Source organism: Pongo abelii, chromosome X (genome assembly GCF_028885655.2).
Source record: "Pongo abelii isolate AG06213 chromosome X, NHGRI_mPonAbe1-v2.0_pri, whole genome shotgun sequence".
NCBI lineage: Eukaryota > Metazoa > Chordata > Mammalia > Primates > Hominidae > Pongo > Pongo abelii.
In genome coordinates this window covers 144,012,468-144,032,752 of record NC_072008.2, presented here as the reverse complement: position 1 = coordinate 144,032,752, position 20,285 = coordinate 144,012,468, and the positions used below count along the sequence as shown (strand labels likewise).

The window sequence follows — 20,285 nt, the reverse complement described above, 5'->3', positions numbered from 1 at the left end:
CTCCATAACCTCACCAGCATCTGTTATTTTTTGACTTTTTAATAATAGCCATTCTGACTGGTGCGAGATAGTATATTCATTTTTTTTTTAATATATACTTTAAGTTCTAGGGTACATGTACACAACGTGCAGGTTTGTTACATATGTATACATGTGCCATGTTGGTTTGCTGCACCCATTAACTTGTCATTTACATTAGGTATTTCCCCTAATGCTATCCCTCCCCCTGCCCCCTACCCCACAACAGGCCCCCGTGTGTGATATTCCCTGCCCTGTGTCCAAGTGTTCATTGGACAATTCCCACCTGCGAGTGAGAACATGCAGTGTTTGGTTTTCTGTCCTTGTGATAGTTTGCTCAGAATGATGGTTTCCAGCTGCATCCATGTCCCTACAAAGGACATAAACTCATCCTTTTTTATGGCTGCATAGTATTCCATGGTGTATATGTGCCACATTTTCTTAATCCAGTCTATCATTGATGGACATTTGGGTTGGTTCTAAGTCTTTGATATTGTGAATAGTGCTGCAATAAACATACGTGTGCATGTGTCTCTATAGTAGCATGACTTATAATCCTCTGGGTGTATACCCAGTAATGGGATCGCTGGTCAAATGGTATTTCTAGTTCTAGATCCATGAGGAATTGCCACTCTGTCTTCCACAATGGTTGAACTAGTTTACACTCCCACCAACAGTGTAAAAACGTTCCTGTTTCTCCACATCTGTAAGACAGTATCTCATTGTGGTTTTCATTTGCATTTTTCTAATGATCAGGAATGTTGAGTTTTTTTTAATATGCTTGTTGGCCGCATGTATGTCTTCTTTGGAACAGTGTCTGTTCATGTCCTTTGCTCATTTTTTTATGACGTTGTTTGTTTTTCTAAGTTTGTTTAAGTTCTTTATAGATGCTGGATATTAGACATTGTCAGATGAACAGTTTGCAAATATTTTCTCGCATTCTGTAAGTTGTCTGTTTACTCTGTTAATAGCTTCTTTTGCTGTGCATAAGCTCTTTAGTTTAGTTAGGTCCCATCTGTCCATTTTTATTTTTGTTGCAATTGCTTTTGGCATCTTTGACATGAAATCTTTGCCAGGGTCTATATCCAAAGTGGTATTTCTTAGGTTATCTTCCAGGGTTTTTATGGCTTTAGGTTTTAAATATGAATCTTTAATTCGCCTTGAGTTGATTTTTGTATATGGTATAAGGAAGGGGTCTAGTTTCAATCTTCTGCATAACTGGCTAGTCGGTTATCCCAGCACCATTTATTGAATAGGGAGCCTTTTCCCCATTGCTTGCTTTTATCAGCTTTGCCGAAGATCAGATGGCCATAAGTGTGTGGCCTTACTTCTGGAGTTTTTATTCTGTTCCATTGGTTTACGTGCCTGTTTTTGTACCAGTACCATGCTGTTAATTCCTTATTTGACAAACGTAGCAATCAGTGTGCTACAAAGAAGTGTTTATCAATATAACTGAGTCCTCTTTCTGTGACATGCATCCATTCATTCATTCAGTCATTCAATTGTTGAATGCCTGTCATGTGTAGGCATTAAGAATAAAATGCTGACTCAGACTTAGGCCCTGCTCTCTAGTTGCTCACTGTCTTTTGGAATAGACAGAACAGCAAGCAGGCAATTATGGTCCAGTGTGATGAGTGCTGTTACAGAGGTCAGCAGAAGGGGCTGATGAAGCACAGAGGAAGGGCACCTAACCCATAGGAGGGGTTCCGGATGAAGAACCTGAGAGTGAGCAATTGTCCTGACACATATCCATTGTAGAGCCAAGCTTATAATTGAATTTATGCAGTACCATCCACAAACTTATTGAGCCCCTACCACATGGTAGACCCTGGACTAGGCACTGAGACTACAGCCACAGTTTCTGTAGTTTTTAAGCAGGGGAGTGACAGAAATAGCTCAGCCCAATCATTAAAGATGAGGAGGACAGAGGAAATAAAGATACAGGGCCAGATCATGCAAGCCATCTTTTATACTATAGCAATTGAGGAATTACGGAAGACTTACAACCTGGAATGTGATGTGATCAAATTAATGTTTTAGAAAAATCACCTTGGCACCATCAAAGAAGAGATTCTGGAAGGAGTCAAGGGAGTCAGGGAGACTAGTTAGGAGGCTGATGAAAGATACTGAGGCTCACAGAAAGAAGAATGGCAGCTGAAATAGAAGGGCATGGAAAAATTCAAATAATATTTAGAAGATAGCAGAACTTGGTGGTTGATTGGATCTGGAGACTGAAAAAAAAAATGATAGATCTGTGGGATGTGGAATCCACATAGACTGAATGGTAGAGGAGAACTTGGAGATTATCCAGTTAAGTGCTCTTGTTTCACCCATAAGAAACTGGAGGTCCAGAAGTTGACTAACTTGGATCAAATCAATCAGTCTATTTTGTGATGCTGCAGTGCCTAGGACCAAGATCCTCCAGTTCACAAAAAAGTTTTGCAATAAACTTAACTTGGCATTTGGATTGATATAAAAGTATTAATTATACTTTGAAGTCCCCAAAGGTGAAAATTAAACTCAAAATTATTTGAAGTTCCTCCATACTTTCTTAGCTTTTTTTCTTCCACCATATTTGATCCGAACTCTCTGCTCTTTACAAAGTGTGGCTGTATTATGACCTTATGACACTGCAACTGTGAAACACAAATGTTTTTGTTGTTGTTGTTGTTGTTGTTTGAGACGGAGTCTCACTCTGTCGCCCAGGCTGCAGTGCATGGCATGGTCTCAGCTCACTGAAACCTCAGCCTCCAGGGTTCAAGTAATTCTCCTGCCTCAGTCTCCCTAGTAGCTGGGATTACAGGTGTGAGCTACCATGTCCGGATAATTTTTCTATTCTTAGTAGAGACAGCGTTTCACCATGTTAGCCAGGCTGATCTTGAACTCCTGACCGCAAGTGATCCACCTGCCTTGGCCTCTCAAAGTGCTGGGATTACAGGTGTGAGCCACCATGCCTGGCCGAAACACAAATGTTTTATGTAGATGCTTATTTTGTGATTAAAATTTGTGCAGGAGTGTAGCACAGATATTGCAAAATAGATAGTAATGAATTGAGGTACATCCTTGGAAAGTCGTTTTTCCCTCCTTGGGACTCAGTTTCTAACTTGTAAAACAAGGAAAATAAGATTTATTAACTTTAGGAGTAGATATTGTTTGAAGGCAATGAATTTTGAAATATAGCAAATTAAATAATGTTTGTGGTTCAAGTATAAATTTGTTATGTTACTTTCCCCTGCCCTCAAACACTGCTACTGGGGTTCTGGATCATTAATGATAAGATCAAATCAGAAGAAGCTTGAGTGATAAATTAGCAATAAATTTGAGTCAATGCATCTCCTTCAAGATATAGTTTCAACATTCTCCATCAAACAAACACCTTAAGGGGTTGCTACACATGCCTTTTCCAATGTCTTCTCAAATACAATCATCTAATGCACTAGCACTTTGAGATAGTACACACACTCAACCACACACGTAGGGGCTACTGATCCCAAGATACCCTGAATCTCTCTCTTCAATTTAAAAAATCTTACTTGGTAAACAAAGGGTTTATTCTTCTTAACATTCTCCATATTGGGTCTCTGATACTTAACACTGAAAACCACTGGCTCCCTAGTAGGCAGGGTAGTGCATCAAACTTATGCTGTAAAATGTGGTCAATAATTGAAGAGAAACACTGGGCATGGTTGCATGCACTACTACTACTCAGGAGGTTGAGGCAGAAGGATCACTTGAGTCCAGAAGTTCCAGTCTGGCCTGGGTGACATAGCGAGACTGCAGTTCAAAAAAAATGGAAGAGAAAAGATGTATTTATATAATGGAATAATGTGTTAGTTCTTTTTCATGCTGCTGATAAAGATATACCCAAAAGTGGGTAATTTATAAAGAAAAAGAGGCTTAATGGACTCAGTTCCAAGTGACTGGGGAGGCCTCAAAATCATGACAGAAGGCAAAAGACATGTCTTACATGGTGACAGGCAAGAGAGAATGAGAACCAAAAGAAAAGGGAAACAGCTTATCAAACCATTAGATCTAGTGAGACTTATTCAGTACCACGAGAACAGTATGGGGGAAACTGCCCCCATGATTCAATTATCTCCCACTGGGTCCCTTCCACAACATGTGGGAATTATGGGAGCTACAATTCAAGATGAGATTTGGGTGGGGACACAGCCAAAGCATATCAGATATATGAAAATGTTGAAAGAATGTATATTTCATTCTCCATAAGTATTTTTCTTACCCATTGAACCAATGACATTCATTGTTTAGGATGAGAGACATGGCAGGGTAAGGAGAGGGAGTGCTCCTGGTACAACTTAGAACAAAGAAATAATCAGTCAGCTTGGATTTCAAACTGCATTTTTCTAATTCCCTAACAAGACAATGATCTTAAAAGCCGGGTTCAGCTGAGAAACTGAAGGATTTCTAAATCTCTGTTTAAATCTCATTATATAGCAAAAGTTAAGCTTGGAGGTCTGAGAATAAAGATTTACTATTAGCCACAATGTAAAAGAGCATGAAGGATATGTCACAAAAAGGATTTGTCACTCAAAAAGGGGAAAACTCTTCCTGTTTTGAGAGGAAGAGTTGGTGGACGAATACATTTTGAACAGATGAGACAAGTTAGAAGCTGCCTCACTCCTGAGAAGGTCAAACAACAAAACAACTAGATATACTGAGAGAATCCAGAACATACTGGGTGGTGGTCTACTTTCATGGCCGTGTTATAAAATGGAAAGAGTAATTATGATATACTGGAAACATGAAGTGTGGCAGCATCAGCAGGAAAGGCACCTATGTGAATGGATCTGAGATAGCACTTCCAATGGCCCACACAGTCTGTGAGTAGCAGAGGAAGGGAGAAACTGAGAGAACTAATGAATTGGAAGAGGTCTGGTGCAAGATGAAGAGGTAAAGAGACCCCAAGAGCAAAGAAGCCCTGGATCATTGCAGTGGATACTACAGGCAAACAGGCATACCATAGCAGACATTAACACTGGACAGATGTGCCATAACCTAGCAGGATGAGGAATATTCCAGGAGAAACCAACAAACCTTTTCTGTCCCGCTGCTGCTGCCACTATGCATAGGCCTTCCTCTGCATACAGATATCATTGTGGGGAAAAAGGAAAGCGAAAACCCCTTGAAACAGCCTTGAGAAAGAGCTTGAACTTTGAACAAAATGACTACCTAAAAGAGAGTTTTCAATTAGAGGAGACTGAGTTGCATTCAGACGTCAGTTTAAGCTTCTTAACATCAAGATTAGAGATGCCAGAATAAGATAAGGTAAAGTTTAGATAATGCCAAATGTGACATAGGAGACCCATTTGTTTTCTCAACTTCAATGCTGCTATATTGACTTGTCGAAGTAAGGATTAATTTTCCTTCTGTGACAAAAGTACTACCAATTCCCCAAATGAAGACAGGATCCTCAAGGTTTTGCAAAGCATCTTCAGCATGGAGTGGAACTCATGGGGAGAATATAACTTGTGTTTCCTTAATTCAGATTTAAGGATATTTCTTCCTTTCCCCACCAACATAATTATGAAAAACAGGTTTGAATGCAGATAACATAAGGAATAATTTGCTTGCCATTAAAACATTCAAGTTTAGTTTCAGTCTTGATCAAATCCACTGACTCTACTCTTCTTTCATAATAAAAATAGATTCGATAACCAGCTAGGTTAAAAATGCCAAACTAGTTTGTCTATTGGTTGATGGTAGCAAGTAGTAGAGTTCCCCACTAACTGCTGTGCTGATTGACAGGGGCCTCTAAAACAATAGAAGAATATGCCAAACAACTCCCTTTTGAATTTAACTCAAAACTCCAGAATGGCTTTCATGAGGCCATGGCTGACTGGTGTCTTCTTTGATGTGATAAAATTTCAGTCATTTTCAGCTGCAGTTGTAATTGCTATGTATGGGAGGGGTTAGGGGCTGACTATCCAGTATTATTTTATTCTTTCAATTCAGTAATAATATAATAACCTGGAGACTTAACAGCTCGGTGAAAGAATGGTACATAGTGGCCTATTGAGAAACCTCAGTCTAGTATTTTGCTTTTGACAGACTGTTCTTTCAGACATTATTTCTGGGGGTTAAAAAAAACTCTGTTTGGATTATTTGCATAAGAATATATTTTATTGTAATGTGTCTAGCATTTCCATGGTGGAAAATCCAAGAAAGGGAACAGTATATTATCATTACAAACAATGATATTTGGAATTAGAACAGAAAGTCCTCAGTCATTTTTCAACCTGCCAAACAAATCAATGCCAAGAGAAAACTGTGTGTGTGTGTGTGCGCACGTGCGTGCACACACACTTATGCACAAGCCTGTGAGCTGATGAGAGCGTCTTACAAAGATATGGATTTATAATTTGCTACCACCAAAGGAAGCACTTTAAATGGCACTGTTAGCAAGGGAGCCGTGGTAGAAGGCAAGGGTCATAAACTTCAGCACAAGTGTAGGGAATGTTTCACTTTTGTGTACATTTTTCAATCTTAAAACAGATTTACTCGGGATTTAAGACTTTATTAAGGTCAAAAGGATTACATTAAGTTCATAGACACATTTGTTATATTAATTGAGTCATAAGTTCTGGCCGTCTGCAAACACATTTGAAAACAGGCATCAGCTGGTTTCCATTGCCATAATAGATCAGAAAATCTGCCAGTAAGTCTGTTTGCAGCTCTTAAAAGTTGTTGAACAAAAATGTGTTTTGAACTATCGACAATTACCTGAGAAAATAACTGGATTCTGTAAGTGGATTTGTTTATATTCCCAATATACTCTCCCTCACCCCACTTCCTCTGCTCTTATCAGGGACTTCCCTTAGCCCCAAGAATCCCGCCCCAGGGCTTCAGAGATGATCATTGCTTGAAAAGATTTCCATTTCCTCCCTCATTAAGATGGAATATCAAGAAGAATGTTAGCTGGTCTTTTTTAAAATAACTTAATATTAATAGGGGGGAAACAGTGTATCTAGAATAGGGAGACAGAGTTGGGTTTTTATTAAATTGTATGCAAAAGAACACGTATGTAAGGAATATGTATAAAATATATTTAAGTTACCATAGATTAAAAAAAAATTACCATTACATTGGGAGTCCCATTAGCCCCTCCACAATTCTACATCCTTCCCTCTGCACCCAGTGGTATGGTCCTGAATTTTGTGTTTATTACCCACTTGCTCTTTTTTATAGTGTTTACTATATACATTTGTATCTCCTAACAATATATTGCTGAATTTTGCAAATTTTGAGCTCTCTAAAACAAAATAATTCTTAATGTATCCTTCTGCATTTTTTAATATTATGCGTCCAAGGTCCATCCATGTCGTAGCATGTAACTTGAATTAAACTACTTCATGTGGTTTGGATCTGTGTCCCCGCCCAAATCTCATGTCAAATTGTAATCCCGAATGTTGGAGGCAGGGCTTGGTAGGAGGTGATTGGATCACAGGGGTGGATTTCCCCTTTGGAACTGTTCTCCTGATAGTGAGAGAGTTCTTGCAAGATCTGGTTGTTTAAAAGTGTGTAGTGACTCGCCCCTCTCTCTCTGCCTCCTGCTCCAGCCATATAAGATGTGCCTGCTTCCCCTTTGCCTTCCGCTATAATTGTAAGCTTCCTGAGGACTCCCAGCCATGTTTACTTGCAGTGTGTGGAACTGTGAGCCAATTAAACATCTTTTATAAATTACCCAGTCTCAAGTATTTCTTTATAGCTGTGTGAGAACAGACTAATACACTACTTTCATTGAAGCACAGTATTCTATTCATGTGTATATCAAAATGTATTCATATTCATACAGTCTCTACATATCCATAGATATTTATGTCACACAATTTTATTTTCATAGTACAATAGTGCCATTATAAATATTTTTGTACATGTCTCACAGTATAAAAGTGCCCAAATTTAGGGTGAATTCCTAGGAAAGAAAATACACATTTTCCTCTTTACTAGATAATGCCAAATTGCAGTTGATGCATATCTTCAGGAAGACTTGTTACTCATTCTGCTAGTCTGATAGCTGTGAAATACTTACCTCATTGTGATTTCAATTTACACCTCTCTGATTATTAGTAAAGTTGAGAAACTTTTTATATATTTATTAGCCATTCACATTTACTCGGCTGGTATGTAGAAATTCAACTTCTATATTACCTTTATATCCAAACACCTTGGTCAAACACTCTTATTAATCCTAGTAACTTATCTGTACACTTTTTAGTTTTTGTGTGTACACCATCATATAATTTGTGAATAACAATATTTTTATTTCTTCCTTTGCAATACTCAAACTATTTCTTTCTTTTCTTATTTAACTGGCTGTGATTGCCAGCTCAATGTTGAGTAGAAGTTGTAATAGCAGACAACCTTGCCTTTTTCACAAAAGTAAATTGAATATTTTCAATGTTTTACCATAAATATGATGTGTGTAGTATGTTTTTTCTCATTCAGCAGGTTTAGATGTTCTCTTTTGTTCCCTGTTTACTAAGAGTTTTAGCACGAATAGATGTTTAATTTTATCAAATGATCTTTCTGATTATATTGAAATAATCATACTGTTTTTTCTTTAATCACATGAAGTGGGGAATTCCACTAATTGATCTTAAAAGTTTAAACCATTCCTGCATTCTGGAAATAAATCAATTTGTAATGATGTATTATCCTTTCATGCGCTGCTAGATTTGGTTTAATATTTTGTTTAAAATTTTTGAATTCTATTCTCATAATAAAATTGGCTTGTACTTTTCTTATCTCTGTTCTTGTTTGTTATCAACATTATGCTAGTATTGTGAAATGAGTTTGTTAGTGTTCCCTCTTTTCTGAAATCTGAAATAATCTGTGTAAAATCTGAATTATTTGTTCCTTGAATGTTTGTTAAAACTCAGTATAAATTTTTCCACTTCATCTGCATGTTTTATTAACTTAAGGTTACTCAATAATTATTATTTTATTAATTTGTCCATTTCTGAAATATTTGTAATTATCTTTTTTATTCCTGATATTGCTTATTTGCTACTTACATCTTTTTTTCTTGATCATTCTTGCCAAAGGTTTGCCAATTTCATCAGTCTTTTCAAGGTACCGAATTTTTGGCTTTATTGATTGCTTCTAGTAAATGTTTATTTTCTATTTTATTGATTTCCACTCTTATCTTTAGTTTTTTATTCATTCTACTTTCATTGGATTTAGTCTGTCATTCTTTTTCTAATTTCTTAAGTTGGATGCTTAGCTCATGCATATTTAGTCTACACTGATAAAAGCATTTAAGATTACAAATTTTCCTCTAAGCACTATTTAAGCTGTAACTCATGAGTTTTTATATGTATTCTAGTAATTTTAGTGCTAAATACGTTATATTTAGTTTAATATTTGCTTTTGTGATACGTGAGTTCATTATAAAGAATTATTTCCTAATTTTCAAAGACATAATTTTCTACTTATATATATATATTTTTTATCTCTAGCTTAACTCCAGTGTAATCAGAGAAGTACAAAATGGGATTATTTCCTGATTTTAAATCACACTTCATCCCTAATGTGCTCTGAGTTGAATAGAACATTATTGTTTTGACACATGCATTTATACATTCTGTTCAGAACAATATCTTCTCACTATCAGAAGAAAGACAAGAAGAGATTTTGGAAGAAAAACAAATGTTTTTGAAATGTACTAGTCCTTTCCAAAAACAAAAAAGAATGTGCTGAGAACATATAATTTTTTATTGTGGTGAAAAATATAGCATAAAATGTATAATCTTAGCCATTTTTAAGTGTAAATTTCCATAGTGATAAGTACATTCTCATTATTGTAAAACTATCTCCAGAATTTTTCCATCTTGCAAATCTGAAACTCTATGCCCACTAAATAACAATTCCCCCTTTGGCACCTTCCCCCAGCCCCTGGCAAGCACCACTCTACTTTGTGTTTCTAAAAATTTGACTACTTTAGATATCTCATATAAGTGAAATCATACAGTATTTGTCTTTTTGTGACTAGCTTATTTCACTTAACATAATGTACTCAACGTTCATCCATACTGTAGCATGTGACACCATTTCCTTCCTTTTTAAAACTAAATAATATTCCATTGTATGCATATACCACATTTTGTTAATCCGTTCATCCATCCATGGGCATCTGGATTTTTTCCAACATTTGGCTATTGTGAATAACACTGTTATGAACATAGGTGTACAACTATCTCTTTGAGATCTTGCTTTCAATATTTTTCTGGATATATACCCAGAAATGAGATTGCTGAATCATATGGTAATTCTGTTTTTAATTTTTTGAGCAACCTCCATACTGCTTTCTATAGTAGCTGCACCATGTTACGACATATAAATGATTTAAAGTGAGAAAATGCTTAGAAGTTCATATGTGGGGTTTTGGTAAACTAGATATTTTGGGATCCTAAGAATGATTTAAAATAGTCCATTAAAGATGAGTTAAGTTTGCTTTTCACTGGCATTAAAACAACTGATTAATTATTTTAAAAGAAGCTAACCATTTTGCTTTACAAGTTGCCACTGTGGCATTGAGAAGTCATGGCCTCTGTCTGCAAATAATGTTTTATGGTTTTTCCTCCATGATAAAATTAGCACTTGGCTAAGATATTCTTATAGATGTCCTTGAATCTTATGCCTTATGTTTGGTTTTCACAGTGCTGTCCACTTTAGGGGTAGTTTGACTGTTGTTTTTTAGTTATCTTTGAGCACTTACTATAACGCCCAACACTGTGCTAAGGGCTTTAACTATATTCTCATGTTATCCCTCAGAGTCAAATACCATTACTAGTCTCAGTTTTTTTCAAATAAGGAAACAAGCTATTAAAGCTGAATGACTGTATTTCATTGATAATAAGATACACAGTTTACATCTCCAAAGTCAGTATGTATCTTGTAATTAATGACATCTTACAATCACTATTACCCAGATGATAGCCTGGCATAGTAGCTATTACTTGTGTGTGCGCACACTAGGTCATAGTTGTTGATATTGTTGTCACTTCCTTTGCATTTATATACAATGTTAGTACTAGACACGGTGAGTTTTATTGCCATTTTAAATGTTTTTAAGAGTATTCACTCCGAATTTACATTGAAAGGAAAAGGTATTGTGTATGCTGAAAAGCACTGAAAACACAGTAGCAAGGTAGCAATTGGGTGTTAGTGAAACAAACATACATCCTTAGAGGAATGCATGCAAGTCCTTATTTTCTTGCAAAGTAATTAAGTGCTTTGCAAGACCTAAGAAAGAAAGATGCCAACAAAAGGAAAGCTTTGTTGTATTGTGTTAACTTATGTATCCAAAAGAATTGCCAAACAGTGACTGAAGGCAGGAGAAATTGTCAAATCTCACTATATAGATGCAAAAAATTTCAAGGCTTGTAATGAGAAGCCTGTGTAGCCAACTTGCACATTGCACAGCAATATTGCTAAAAGAGCATATCACTGTTTCATTGGAATTATTTTTCTTTCTTAGTGGTCCGTAAAATAATAATGTATCATATAATTGATGACATCTTAGATTTGATGGCATTGAATATTTTGCTCAAGGTCACGCAGCTAATAAGCAAAAGAATTGAGGCTTGTATACCAGGTCTGTGTTCCTAACCAGAAGGCTTTAGTGGACCTTGTTTTATTTCGTAACTTCTTTTCTACTCTTTAACAAGCCTATAATCACTTTTTAAATGAAATATTACTTGTGTTTTATACTTTTTGATAATTTCATGACTATTTTGGGGATAATTATAGACTCCTTGGGAGTAGCTTCCAAAACAGAGTCTGGAATCACCAAAGTTAAGGAAAACAACAATATAATTAGAAAAGCAGCTAACAGTGGCTCTCAAACAAAGCAAAAACAGGTCCTGTCTGCATTAAGTCCCCCTCAAAATGGCAATGAATGTTTAGTGTACTCTATCACTTGGGAATATCAAATAGGAGCACAAATCTTAGAATCAGTGGAGTCAGGGTCTTGGCCCTGTAGTCATATTTTATGACCTTTCCATGTTTACATGACTCTTCCTATGCTTTCATAAACTATTGCTTAAAGGAGCATAAGAGAAAAAAAACAAATCATGATTACCTCACAGAGGTAATCATGGCCATAACAGTAATAAATAATTATATAGTGCCTGGTCATTTGTTATACTACCACAATTATATATCATTTGGTCCTCTTAGCCTCATCTTATAGTGGTTAAGAACAAAGTGCATTGGAAACCTTCACACCATCATCTGGGTTCAAGTCTCAACTGAACCATGAGTTGAGTTACAAGCTAGGTGACTTTGGGCAAATCACTTCATTTATATGAGTCTAATTTTTCTCACTTGTAAAATTAGCATCTAATAATACATGCCTTAAGAGCTATTATGAGAATGAAATGAGATAATGCATGTAAAGCAATTCAGCATGGTGCCTGTTATTTAAAGGCTTAGTAAATATAAGTTGCCATTATTAGTAGTAAAAAAAACTCTGTGCATAACTAAACAATTTTACAAATTAGGAAACTAAGGCTCAGAGAAGTTAAATCAATCTTCATGGCCACACAGCTAGTAAATAGCGGAGCTGGTACACAAATCCAAAACTGCACTTGCCTTGGGTGCAGGTAAAACATGCAATAGAGAACTTCTGAAGGTCTGTGCCAACTCTGTAATGACCATTCTTTTATGATTTCCATGTAACCTGACAAATTGTTGCAAGAGCTATAAAATCTTGAAAATGATTTTTCCCTTCTCTCATAAAGACTGCTAATGGATGGAGATGGAAATAAAAATTGAGTTGACTTTGCTGACCAATCATAGTATATATGGTTATCAAAATGCCCTAGGCCATCTTCTGCTATAACCAAAATTTCTTTATTACAAAAAAGAAAACAAATCCTAGCAACTTTATCACAAATTCAAGAAATATTTAAAATAGTTTTTTGAACAAAAAAGAATAGGGACAGGGTGTTGGAAGCTTAATGTAAAGGATTTGACCTGTACTAAAACACCCTTGAATTTCCTATTACTCTAACCCATGGTGATTATTCGAATTTGCTTGCAAGCTCTTCATCTGCATAATTAGTTCCAGTACCTCACAGAAGCAGACTGAGACCTAATCAAGGAGGTCAAGAGCTGGACAAGCGTGAGCTCCAGAGGAAAGGATGCTGTGTTAACCCCTGCTCTTAGGTACATCTTTATGTTCAGGAGACACGTACCTGGGAACAAAGGGATGGGCCAGGGATACAGAGAGAAGATGGAGAGAAAAAGCTCTGGACAGACAGTCTAATAGATTTCTAGAGCTGTGAGCACAGCAGCAGAGGGTGGGAAAATGGACTGAAACCCCAGATCAAATCAGGAGGGTGCTCAGCAAAGGCTGCCGTGCCTGCAAGAATCCAACAGCTAAGAGAAGACCCAAAGTTGTTACCTAGGAAGAGTGCCAGTAGAGAGCACAGAGCAGACCAAACCAGAGAAAAGAAGACTACACAAAAAGCAAGGAGAGCACAACAGTGGCACCAAAAGGTCTTAGTACAGACTACTGAAACAACCACACCAGTGGGGTGGGTAAGCCTCTCAAAGAGAGAAGAACATCCCACAAAGAGCAGGTAGGCAGTCCTCCCTAGCCTAGTAGCCAAGCCAACTCAAAGCAGTCAGCTGAAGCAAAGAAACCACCTTTGAACGTTGTGCTTGAATCCTCACCAGTAGATAGACTCTGTCCTGGAACAGTGGACCTAATCCTCTCCAGTGGAAGAATTGGGTCCTGGGAAAGTTGGGAAAACTACGTACTTGGGAGAGCTGTAGCCATGGAGTAAGCTCTCCAGCAGGGTAAGCGTCCTGAAGGAGACCTGGGAACTGTCCAGGAGCTGCTGAAGACCTCACAGCTGCTATCAAGAGTCTACCAAAGAGATCAGGGAGCATATTTCTTGTTGGAGCATACTTCTTTATATGAGAAGGTTTCTGGTTGGAGCCTCAGGCTAGGATGCATCAAAGACTGAGAGTGACAACTACAGCAGATCATCTCCAGCCCAAAAAGTACCAGGGAGTACTTGCTAACACCACGTCAAATAAGTGGGTTGGCACTTATTTTTTTGCCCACGTAACTTTAGCATCCCAAAAGATAAGAGCATACATGTATTGTAAGAAGTACCTATACTTTTATTCAGACATACATATCCTGCTCTTCGTCAAACCTTTATTCTAATTTAGAGTTTATAAAATCCCTTAATTAAAATATATAAAATGATTTTATACACAGTACATAGCATCTTATAGCATCCTCATTTTTAGAAATCATCACACCCTGGCCAGGCGCGGTGGCTCAAGCCTGTAACCCCAGCACTTTGGGAGGCCAAGATGGGCAGATCACCTGAGGTTAGGAGTTCGAGACCAGCCTGGTCAACACGACAAAACCCCATCTCTACTAAAAACACAAAAACTAGCCAGGTGTGGTGGTGCGTGCCTGTAATCCCAGCTACTCGGGAGGCTGAGGCAGAAGAATCACTTGAACCCGGGAGGTGGAGGTTGCAGTGAGCCGAGATCGCGCCATTGCATTCCAGCCTTGGTGACAAGAGTGAGACTCTGTCTCAAAAAAAAAATCATCACACTCTCAGAAATGAATTCACTACATGTCAGCTTTCTGAAACATCCCAGGTAAACTTCATTGTACATTTTGTTACACTGATTTATAATCCATAACCTATTGCTTCTATGGAGAAAAGAGGCACCAAGCCCATGAGTACATAGATATACATACACATACATGTGCATACTTAGATGCTTACACACATTTGCACAATCACACACATCCACACACCACCCACACAGTCTCATTCACATACACACACACTTATATACACATTCTCATACACCTGGACACACATTCATAAAACTTCTGCATGCTCACACGCACACGTACATTCATACTTAAAACATATGTACACATTTAAACACATTCATACACACTCAAAAATATACATATATACATATCAAGTAAGTGGTATGCATAAGTCAGCCACTCTTATTGAATCCACACAACATTATGAGTTAAGTATTGCTAATTCCATTGCACAGATGAGGAGATTGAAGCGCAGAGAAAGTAAAATAACTTGTCCAAATTCATGAACTTAGTAAATGGAAGGGTGTGTCTGATTCAGAAGTGTGTATGGCTGTTTGCAGGAATCGAAACAAAACAATTTACTGTGCGTGGGATGTCTTAAGGATTTCACTAATTAGACCATCATTTTAGTTAACATAACTCAACACATTTCTTTGAAATACTTTCCCTTAATTTTTCACTTAATTTTTGAGCTGTGCATATTTTGTGGGAAATTTAATCCACATGCTTGTGATTCATTTACACTAAAATGCTCCAAGTATTATTTCTTAAGAGGTATTTGATGTCAAAAGAAGTCTTTTGATATTTTCAGTGAGATTTTTCAAGCTCTATATTTTATTAAAAACAGGCAAAACCATTGTCCCCAGCTTAGAGAAATTTGGAGTTATGTCTGAGATTTTTTTTTTGTCATGTTGAAGATCATTTGCTATGCATACTCAGTTATTTGAATAAAAACTAATTTGTTCTTGTAAGTCCTTACTGTTTTGGGTGCTGCTGTTTTAGCCAATGATACACTTAATTACCTTAAAGATAATTCCATGCTAATTTATTTGTTTTCTGGTAAGCTAACTATACTAACAAAATAAATTTAAACAATTGGAATATTCCAAAGGAAGTTGTAAGAATATTAACAACTTTACCATTTTAGCGATAAGTCCTTGGAAAATATAAATGGAATTCACACAGGATAGTCAAGAGATTTTGAGTAGAGATGTGAAAGAAAATGTGAATTCTAGTAAATTATGGATGTTTTGTTTCAAAGTCAAGTCTTACAAAAAAATCACAGATGAGCTTTAAGCAAATCACTACCGACCTTCTGAGGACAAATGGGTACTAATTAATCATCTGAAATAATTTTTAACAGCCTTGTTTCCTCTGTGTTTTTCCCTTGATGAAAAAGTTTTAAGATACAAAATAAAATAAAGACCAACACATCAGAAGCATGTTTCACTCTTTGAGAAGTAGCTGAGTTAGCTAACTTGTAACAGGAACAGAGCAGCTGATAACATCTCCTGAACCTGGGGACAAAGAATTTATAGATACTCTCATGAGTGTGGTTCTGAGGTGGAATACTTAATTTGATACTTAGACAGTGGAATTCCTTCAGCAAGGCTGCCTTTACATGGAATGGAGAAGTAGTAGCAAAACTAACGTTTGCAAACTGTAAGTCTCATAACCACAACCCTATGAAACAGATATTTATTATTGTTGCCATTGCTATCATTACAATTATTATTGATACCATCCTTGTTTGAAAGATGAGCAACCTGAGGTTCAGAGTTGCTCAAAGCTATCATAGTTAGGAGGGCACAGAAAAGATGACTGGTGACCAAAATGTAAATCTCCATGGAGAGTCACCTAACCCCATGCTGAATGGAGACTGAAGGCAAAAGCAAGATGTTTCTGAAGTAAGGAACAAAAGGAAGTAAGATAAAAGCCAACCTCTGTGTCAACAAACCTGAATCTTCCTATCACAGCCTTGACTGTGCCCCTCAGCCTGATGCCCAACTTCAGCCTAACCTATGAAGAATGTTTTGCAGGATCTCTTTCTTGAAACCTCTCCCTGTCCCTCTCTTCCCTTCCTCTGCCCCTCTCCTTTCCCTTTCAATCTCTCTCCCTCTCTCTCTTCCTTCCTTTCTTCTCGTCTCATCTCTTCTCTTCTCTCTCTCTCTCTCTCTCTCATTTCAAACACGCAGCTCATAAAGGAAATAGTTGTTACTTTCTTGGCTTTCAGATTAGGTTTCTGTGGCTAACTGGATGCCAAATGTTCAGATGTCTAGATGTCTCTATAGTGGGTTCAAATATGGCACCCTCATTCATAGAATCACAAAGAATAAATATGGACAAAATATGGATTACAGGTTCTGGTTCTGTTTCATATTGACTGTGTACTCTTAGGGAAATTTCCCAACCTCTCTGAGACTCAATTTTATCTGAAAAATGATAATACTATCTTCCAAGACTCTCATGAGGATTAAATTCACGCATGTAAAAGTACCTAGTATAGTCTGTCTGCAGAATCAGTACTCATGTAAAGGGTTTGGGACATGGAATTTGCCTCAATAATCATATCAAATGCAATATTGGGGCATGGAGTCCATCAAAATCAAATCTACCTCATACAATGTGGCTTTTTGACAGTTTCGTAAGGATTTGTTTATTCTGGGATGTGGTCCTAAATGTCACTGATACAGCAGATGAAGGGGGCACTCCCTGACTTCCCTGGGCTCCAGGCAGTAAGAAAAACGTGTCCTATACTGCTAAGTAAGCTTCACCCTGTCCCATTGCTCACCAGCACTGCCCCCCAACACACACACATACGCACGCACACACACACACACACACACACACACACACACTTTAACATGATATTGCCTACCCCAACAGTACTTACCCCCCCAAAACTGAGGCAGAACTGTGGAGTGAGAATCCTTACTTGGTAGGGCTGATGGGAAATTTAAAGGTCATAAATATAAAATGCTTAGCACAGAAGTGGAGCTAATAAGTGGTAGCTATTAGTATTGGTGTTTGTTGTCATCCAGGAAGACTGTGGGGATGTTTTAGCTTCTAAACCTGACCAGGACCTGAACTGTATCGAAAGTTCTGAAGTTCTGGGCTATTTTGATTTTCATTTAATTACCTTCACCAAAAGAAAAAAAAGATATAAGTATTGTAAGGCCCTAAAAGACCAGGATCATATATTTTATTTATTATTATTTTTAAAGATGGAGTCTCACTCTGTTGCCCAGGCTGGAGTACAGTGGCATGATCCTGGCTTACTGCAACCTCTGCCTCTCAGGTTCAAGTGATCCTCCTACCTCAGCCTCCTGAGTAGCTGGGATTACAGGTGTGCACCACCCTGCCTGGCTAATTTTTGTATTTTTAGTAAAGACGAGGTTTCACCCTGTTGGCCAGGCTGGTCTCAAACTCCTGACTTCAAATGATCCACCCTCCTCGGCCTCCAAAAGTGTTGGGATTGCAGGCGTGAGCCACAGCACCCGGCCCAGAATCATGTATTTTAGCACTGTATGACCGCTCTCCCTTTGGTACGTGGCCCAAGGCATTGAGCAAAGTAGAAACTTAGTACTGTTTAAAGAATAAATTAATGGATAATGAATGAATGATACATGTTTGGATGTTTCTTTTTCTATTTTTTGTTTAAACAGAGTCTCACTCAGGCTGGAGTGCAGTGGCACGATCTCAGCTCACTACAACCTCCGTCTCCTGGGTTCAAGCAATTCTCCTGCCTCAGCCTCCTGAGTAGCTGGGACTACAGGCATGCGCCACCACACCCAGCTAATTTTTTAAATTATTATTATTTTTAATAGAGATGGGGTTTCACTATGTTGGCCAGGATGGTCTCGAACTCCTGACCTCAGGTGATCCACCCACCTTGGCCTCCCAAAGTGCTGGGATTACAGGCATGAGCCACCACACCTCGCCTGGATGTTTCTCAGAACCTCTCTATCAAAGCTTCTGGTCAACAGTAATGGTTTTCTGGTGTGTGCTAGTATTTCTACAGCCCAGGGCTGTAATAAGGATTGCTTAACAAATGTTAGCAGAATCTTCTGCAAGGCCTCCAGTCCTTTCAGGGATAGATATTTGCCCAGTTTAGCCACATTACCCACTCCTGCACTTCAACTCTCACTAGCCCTAAACCTACAATGCTTCCCTTTCCTTTCACTCATCTCCTTCAGCAGAAATCTTACCCTTTAAGGCTCAGCACAAATACCACTTCTTGCATGAAGCCTTCTTTGATCTTTCCATCTGGAAATGATCGCACTCTCCTTTGAACACCATTGCCCTTTGTACTTCCCTGTTGGCACTTCTCCCATTCCCCCTTATATTAGAATCATAATCCTGCCTCAGCTCCCCTACTAGTCTGTAAACTCTTTGAGGGCACAGAGCAGATTTTATACACTTTTAGTTTCCCCAACAGTGCCTAGCACTGCCTAGCTCACTGATGCTCAATATACACTCATATGAATAAGTGAATCCAAGCTAGGTGCTATAGTACACGACGTGACAAAGGTTGGCAAACCAATAGAACATGTGGCTTGACATGAAATACCTGAAAGGATAAAGCTGGATAATAAAAGTAAGCATGGTTCATGACCATATTTCTCTGTCAGAAATGTCATTATTAGCCCAAACACTGCCTAAGGCAGGATATCAGCTAAAGGGGATCTGCCAGAAAAAAAATGGTGCTTTTTACTAAACCTCAAATAAAATCACATACATTTATAAAAATAATTAAATCCTGCCGACTTTTTAAATGATTGTATCAGCATTTCAGTGGATGCCATTTAAGAGACTCAAACTGCTCAATTTCAGCCTTGACAGAATGCATCCATCACCTCAAACTTGTTTGTCTCTAAAAACGTTCAGAGTCAGCTGGTTTGACCATTTCTACCCCCTTTGACCTAAGCCCCCATGATTGCTACCTGGTGGGTTTGTACTCAAAGCTGACTGACAGTTGTGGCAGTAAAAATGCTCTTTCTAAACAGAAAACAAGACAGACCATGTAAATACAGTCCGGGCATCAGGTTGTATACTTAAGTACTAAACTTTAGTACTGCTAGGTTGCTAGACCATTAGCATGTAAAGGGTCTGCCTATACTACTACAAAATCACTCATTTGCTCCTGATTTTCTTTCCTGCTGTGTGGAGAGGTACTTTCAAAAAATTTTTTAATTTGACCTCTGTATGACCTCATCAGATAGGTCACTGTGGACAGAGTGCACCCCGGAACGAGCATAAGCCCTGGGCAAGGCTGCAAAATCAATAAAGTTACTGGATCTCTAGCTCCCTCCACTTCACATAATGGCACTTTCATTCTCATCTTGAAGCAGTTCTCTCTCTTGCCCTTCCAAATCTTATGCTGTCTCCTAGCTCTCCAGGTTGCACTGGTTCTACAAACCACCCGTGAACCTCTTCCCTGGAAACCCTATTCAAAAGTTTCCTGTTCAGTGTCCCCATTTTTCAAGATCCCACTTTCAGCTAGAGTTCAATGAGTGGTAATGAGTCAATTAAGATTAGCTCATGTACTACCACCTAGATAAACCAATGCTTTAACCAATAAAATTGACATCCAAAGTACATGATTCCCAGAAAAACCTTAGGAATTGCTGTTAATGGTGGGAATATC

At 37.9% G+C, this 20,285-nt stretch overlaps 1 protein-coding gene across 2 annotated transcripts in view; it reads right to left on the bottom strand.

Moving 5' to 3' along the window:
• Positions 1–20,285, bottom strand: part of ZIC3 (Zic family member 3) — a 421,061-nt gene that overhangs the window by 98,307 nt on the left and 302,469 nt on the right. The window lies entirely within an intron of this gene.